Raw genomic sequence first — 6439 nt, 5'->3', positions numbered from 1 at the left:
CTCCATCCTCTCCGGCGGCTCCATCCTTTTCAAAGCATTTCTTCCGGGGTGCGTGTGCGTGTATGTGTTCCTCTTCCATCCAACGAAAACTGTAGAGGGAGAAGGACATAAAAGCATTCACTGTCTCGACAGGTGACATTTACGGTACTTTTTTGTTTTGTTTTTTTTAACAGTAGCTATCATAGGCTGAACGTCCCGGTTGGTGACTCCTTCACTTATTTGCACGGATCACTCAGCAAAAGCATGTTTAGTTAAGACAAGGATTATATCTAAATGTAAGCTGTATCCAAGAACAGGAAAGACTTGTTTTAAAAATAAAAAATTACACACACATACACCCCTAGGGGGTTTGGCTCACTCGTTTAAGAGCCTGATACCAATTTTTAACCTTACATATATATATATATGTGTGCGTGTGTGTATCTAATACAGGGAAAGATTAAGTTCCAACCCTATAACAGCTGTGAACTAGAAAAATAATTCCACATAATCTGTAGAATAGCCGTTTTAATCGTCTCTGTGAATAGGATGGGTTTGACCCTTTTTCTCCTCGGCAGAGTTGGAAAACCTGCAATACACTAGCTACTTTGAGCAACAAACCGGTATATTAATATTGTAAATAAGATAGCGCGGCTATATAGTCTGTACTTGAAGCTGCCGGCAAACAGTCTTAACTGTTGTGATTCCCAGTGACTTTTGCATTCCCCCTGCTTCCGGTGGATTGTTCCTCACAGTGAACACAGGACAAAGGTGCCGGACAGTAGTTTTCGTTTCTTCATGTTTGCAACTCGGTGATCAGTCGATCGCCTTCATTTTAGGTTTCTGCTCAGCCCAGCTCCAAAGGCTGCCTGTCTGGAAACAGCTCTCCTGGCAACTCCTTAGCAGACTTTGCTTCTTGCAGAGTCTGGTCGAAAGTAGACTGTGTTCTACTGATGGACAGTTCATAGAATCATAGAGTTGGAAGGGACCACCAGGGTCATCTAGTCCAACCCCCCCTGCACAATGCAGGAAATTAACACCTACCTCCCCTCCACACCCCCAGCGACCCCTACTCCATGCCCAGAAGATGGCCAAGGTGCCCTCCCTCTCATCATCTGCTTAAGGTCATAGAATCAGAGTTGGAAGGGACCACCAGGGTCATCTAGTCCAACCCCCCTGCCCAATGCAGAAAATTCACACCTACCTCCCCCCCACACATACCCAGTGACCCCTACTCCATGCCCAGAAGATGGCCAAGGTGCCCTCCCTCTCATGATCTGCCTAAGGTCATAGAATCAGCATTGCTGACAGATGGCCATCTGGCCTCTGCTTAGAAACCTCCAGGGAAGGAGAGCTTACCACCTCCCAAGGAAGCCTGTTCCACTGAGGAACTGCTCTAACTGTTAGAAAATTCACCCTAATGTCAAGACAGAACCTCTTTTAATTTAATTTCAACCTGTCAGTTCTGGTCCGACCTTCTGGGGCCACAGAAAACAACTCTGCACCATCCTCCATATGACAGCCCTTCAAGTACTTGAAGATGGTTATCTTCCCAACGTGGCGCCCTGGTGCTGGCTGGTTATCAAGATTCTCTCGCAAAAAGCTGAACAAGGTGGCACTTGATCTGATCCACTAAGGCATATGTGACTTAGTTTAGCAAGAGAGCATATCCAGGATCCCTGAAGACAGATTAGAGAATGCACAGTTAAATTGTGGAACTCCCTGCCCCAGGATGTGGTGATGGCTGCCAACTTGGAAGGCTTTAAGAGGGGAGTGGACATGTTCATGGAGGATAGGGCTATTCATGGCTACTAGTAAAAATGGATAGTAGTCATGATGCATACCTATTCTCTCCACGATCAGAGGAGCATGCTTATTATCTTAGGTGCTGTGGGACACAGGCAGGATGGTGCTGCTGCAGTTGTCTTGTTTGGGGGCTTCCTAGAGGCACCTGGTTGGCCACTGTGTGAACAGACTGCTGGGCTTGATGGACCTTGGTCTGATCTAGCATAGCTTTTTTATGTTCTTAAAGAAGCCATTAAGAGAAGAGTGGGTTTTTATACCCCGATTTTCTCTACCTTTTAAGGAGACCCAAACCGGCTTACAATAGCCTTCCTTTTGTCTCCCTACAACAAACACCTTGTGAGGTAGGTGGGGCGGAGAGAACTGTGACTGGCCCAAGGTCACCTAGTAGGCTCCATGTGTAGGAATGGGGAAACCAACCTGGTTCACCAGATTAGAGTCTACCAGTTTCAAAGATGCCTAGTGAACCAGAATGTCTGCCTCGGCCTGAGAAATGGGCAGTAGGCAAGCATTACTGGGGCAACAGAAAATACCCTCATAGTATTTTTTTTTAAAGTTGATGGTCAGGTTTTGATCAAGTTGAGGACCAGGGTTTGAATATATGAGAGGATGAAGCCTGTTTTGGGCTTTGGCTGTCCCCAGTCCTGGCCTCGCAACCGATCGCTCCAATTCATGTAATTTTACTTGTACCTGAGAGCACAAATTTGCATCTGTGTTCTACATATGCCAAAATGTGTCCATGTCACGTAATGGTGAATTTCCTGACGCGGAAACATCAGTTTTAATAAAAACAGTAATAAAAAAAGTTCTCGCAAAATAGTCTGAGCTGTTTTTCACACGCTTCCTCCCCCTTCTTTCTCTTGCTCTCACCGGCCCCGCTTAAAGGCTGGCTAAATCAATCGGGAAGCACAAAAAGATAGACAGAAAATGAAATAAATTTAACAATCCCACACAGAGGTGCAGCATCTGAATTGCATGGCGAAGGTCTCGGGTTCAATCCCTGGCATCTCCAGTTGAGAGGATCAGGTAACAGGTGATGTGAAAAACCTCCGTCTAAGACCCTGGATGGCTGCTTCCCATCAGAACAGCTTGACAGACCAAGACTCTGACTCGGAATAAGGCAGCTCAGAACACACAAGGGGTAAAAATATTGGTTTTTATAGAACAACTTCGCCTGAGACATAATGCAATTTTGTTTGTCATACCCACCCCCCTCTGTAAACTGAACTGGGATCAGTGACCAGTTTTCTACTTCCATATTAACACACCTCCAGTTCCTATAATTCGATTTCAGTTTATTTTAGATCTCATTCCTTCTTCCAAGGCATTCACAGCCCTCCCCCTATTATAGATCCTCACAGCCACCCTGTGAGGTAGGCTGCACAGAGGATGACAGGCCCAAAGCCACCTATGGCAGAAGCTGTCCTTGCCTGGCACGGCACTGTATCGTTGTTCGCAACACACTCTTCGACTATGGCTGCACTGGACCCTTTCATTTTGCTCCACAGATGTGACATATGGCCGTCAGGCACCAAATGTAAGGCATGGAAGGAGACTGTGTGCATGTGTGTGTAAAATGCCGTCAAGTCGCAGCCGACTTATGGTGACCCCTTTTTGGGGGTTTTCATGGCAAGAGACTAACAGAGGTGGTTTGCCAGTGCCTTCCTCTGCACGGCAACCCTGGACTTCCTTGGTGGTCTCCCATCCAAATACTAACCAGGGCTGACCCTGCCTGGCTTCTGAGATCTGACGAGATCAGGCTAGCCTGGGCCATCCAGGTCATGGTGGAAGGAGACTACAGAGGCCAAAAACTGCAGCAGGAATTCAGCTCTATGTTGTGTGGCCTGAACAACATGCATGGAACCTTGTCTCCCTCCCTCCACACACACAGCTGAATCTATAGCCCCCCCCCCCTCTTATTGTATTGGGCTTTGCTTTCTACAAGATCAAAGACAGCAAAATAAGAACCACCTTCTGACATCATCCCTACAGAACCAGCCCCAGCAGAAAAACTTCACATACAATGTCCAAATGATTCATGCTCTAAGCCAGGGGTGTCGAACTCAACCGTTACGAAGAACAAGAAGAGTTGGTTTTTATATGCTGACTTTCTCTGCCACTTAAGGGAGAATCAAACTGGCTTACAATCGCCTTCCCTTCCCCTCCCCACAACAGACACCCCCCGTTGGGTAGGTGAGGCTGAGAGAGTGTGACTAGCCCAAAGTCACCCAGCTGGCTTCGTCTGTCGGAGTGGGGAAACAAATCCAGTTCACCAGATTAGCCTCCGCTGCTCATGTGGAGGAGTGGGGGAATCAAACCCGGTTCTCTAGATCTGAGCCCACCGCTCCAAACCACTGCTCCTAACCATTACACCACGCTGGCTCTACATCCAGCTGAGGGCTGGATATGACATAAATGGCCAGGCCTCACCAGCCCACATGAGGCAGGGGGTCTGGATACGGCCCTCAGGTCTTATGTTTGACACCCCTGCTCAAAGTTTTTCTTTAAGCTTTCCCTCTTACTCCAGAAGAGAATGGCACAAGTCACTTACTTGTAATGGTAACGATTAAGGTTCAGCATTAAGAGATGGACTGACTCGATAAAGGAAGCCACAGCCCTCAAATTGCAAGATCTGAGCAAGGCTGTCAAAGATAGGACATTTTGGAGGACTTTCATTTATAGGGTCGCCATTAAGCACTAGAGATTTTTCATAAAACACTCTGCAGAGAGGTTGCTCTCGGCTTCCGCTATACCAAGGCAGAAAACTCTCAGGCCCACGTTCGGTAAAATGCTCGCTTCAACACACGAAAATAAAAGCTTCCGTGCTTGCTTGAAAGTTTTATTGACAACTGGTTGGTCCCGACACACAAAACAGCACTAGAAACACAAGAAGGTTGTTTAAATAAAAGTCAGCAATTGAGGAGGAAGATGGGACATTTCTCCTATCCTATTCCACCCAGAGTGTGCGTGTTTGCGTGTGTGCATAGGTTGAGGGCTTCAGTGACTTTTCTTTTTTTAAAACATGCCAAGAATCAAAATCAGTACACTGTAAATTAAAGAATTTCATCGTCTTAATTTTGTTGTTGTTGCCCCAATTCAGTTGAGTCCATTATTTCATCAAGGCTTACACTGAATTCACCGGTCTAGGAAAAAAACAAAATCTCCCAAAGGGGTAATCCTACAAACTTTCAAAAGAGAGATTCAAGATTAGAACGACGCAAGAATCCAAAAGGTTCTCGTCCTCTACAGATGGTGTCAATCTGTATTTCAGTACCCGACAGCACAATTGGTTCTTCCACCAAAACGCTGGTCTAATAAAAGCGTTTTAGGCGGCTTGCAATTCCTGCTCGAAGCAACAACTGTTCCTATACAGGTGACAACCCCCCCCCCCCACAAAGGTGATCAGGTCATTAGTTTTGTGTGGCCTGTAAAAGGTGGTGGAGCGATGTTACAATTAAACGGTTAAAAGAAATTCTAAAAAAGTATTCTGTTTCTATAAACCCCATCCCTATTGAGGAAATGTAAGGACCTGAACCACTGTGTCTTGCCGTGATCTTAGGGAAAAAAAGCTTCCAGTGTTTCTCTTACATTCATAATGGCTATAAACAGTATTGTTAATACTCAGCTTCATTTAAAAGGTATGTTTCATCATCTTCTTTTTTAACAATACCCCAGTTTTGTTAAAAAAAAAAAGCTGTTTATAGCCATTTGAGTGGCATTTTTTTCAGCTGCTGGCTGCGAAATCCAAGACCACTTTGCATTTTCCTTATACATTACAAAATATAATTATTACCCCCCCTTTAAAAAAAAAAATCCATTCAGCCAGCGGAAACCTTTGGTAGAGGTTCTTTCTGGTTTACAAGCAATAAGAATCCTTGCCTGGCAAATACAACCCATTGTAAGTGCCAAGTTTACCCAACATGGGTATAAAAGCTTTGGTCAGAAGACGTTTTAGCTCTCTCTAAGAAGAAGGTAAAAGGATTCCACCGGCTTCACACTTTCCCCAGAGGCTGGCCTTTCTAAAAGCCAACCACAAAATGCCACAATAAGGGGAAAAAAATAAGTAGCAACACTAGAAGCCAAGACTAGAATAAAAAACCAGACACAGATAAAAACTCAAATTAAGCTTCCCATTTACTATACGTTTAAAAATTGTGGGTGGGGGGGAAGCAAGGTTAGGCATTGTAACCTTGGCATTTCCACGTACGGCTCACATCTCTATGCATGTGGAAGTAGCATCGCTACCCTTCAATCTTAAAAAAAAAGAGAGCTCCTTCCATGCCTTGTTGCAATTTGTAGCTTATGCATTTAATGCATATTTTGGAAGTATTATCAAAATACTCTCCAGTATTTCTCATCAACAAACTCCAACAGGCAGCATCTTCAGAACGCGCTACACCAAGCCTCCTCTCTCTCTCTCAGCTCAGATCGACGTTAACCTAGAGAACTCATAAAAGGGAAGCTTAAAATACCCTCAACTTCCTACAAGATTCCTGGACAGAACCAGAGCATGTTATCGAAGGCATTAAAAAAAGGGGGGGTTCCTCTCTGTGTAATAAATCAACATAATCTTCTACGGTCATCTTCCAACAAGAGTCCGTTACAAGCCATTGGAAATACCGCAAAGCTCAATGATTCGATCCCGAAGGCCCCGCCG

Source organism: Euleptes europaea, chromosome 21 (genome assembly GCF_029931775.1).
Source record: "Euleptes europaea isolate rEulEur1 chromosome 21, rEulEur1.hap1, whole genome shotgun sequence".
In the NCBI taxonomy this organism is placed as follows: Eukaryota; Metazoa; Chordata; class Lepidosauria; order Squamata; family Sphaerodactylidae; genus Euleptes; species Euleptes europaea.
This window is presented reverse-complemented; position numbering follows the sequence as displayed.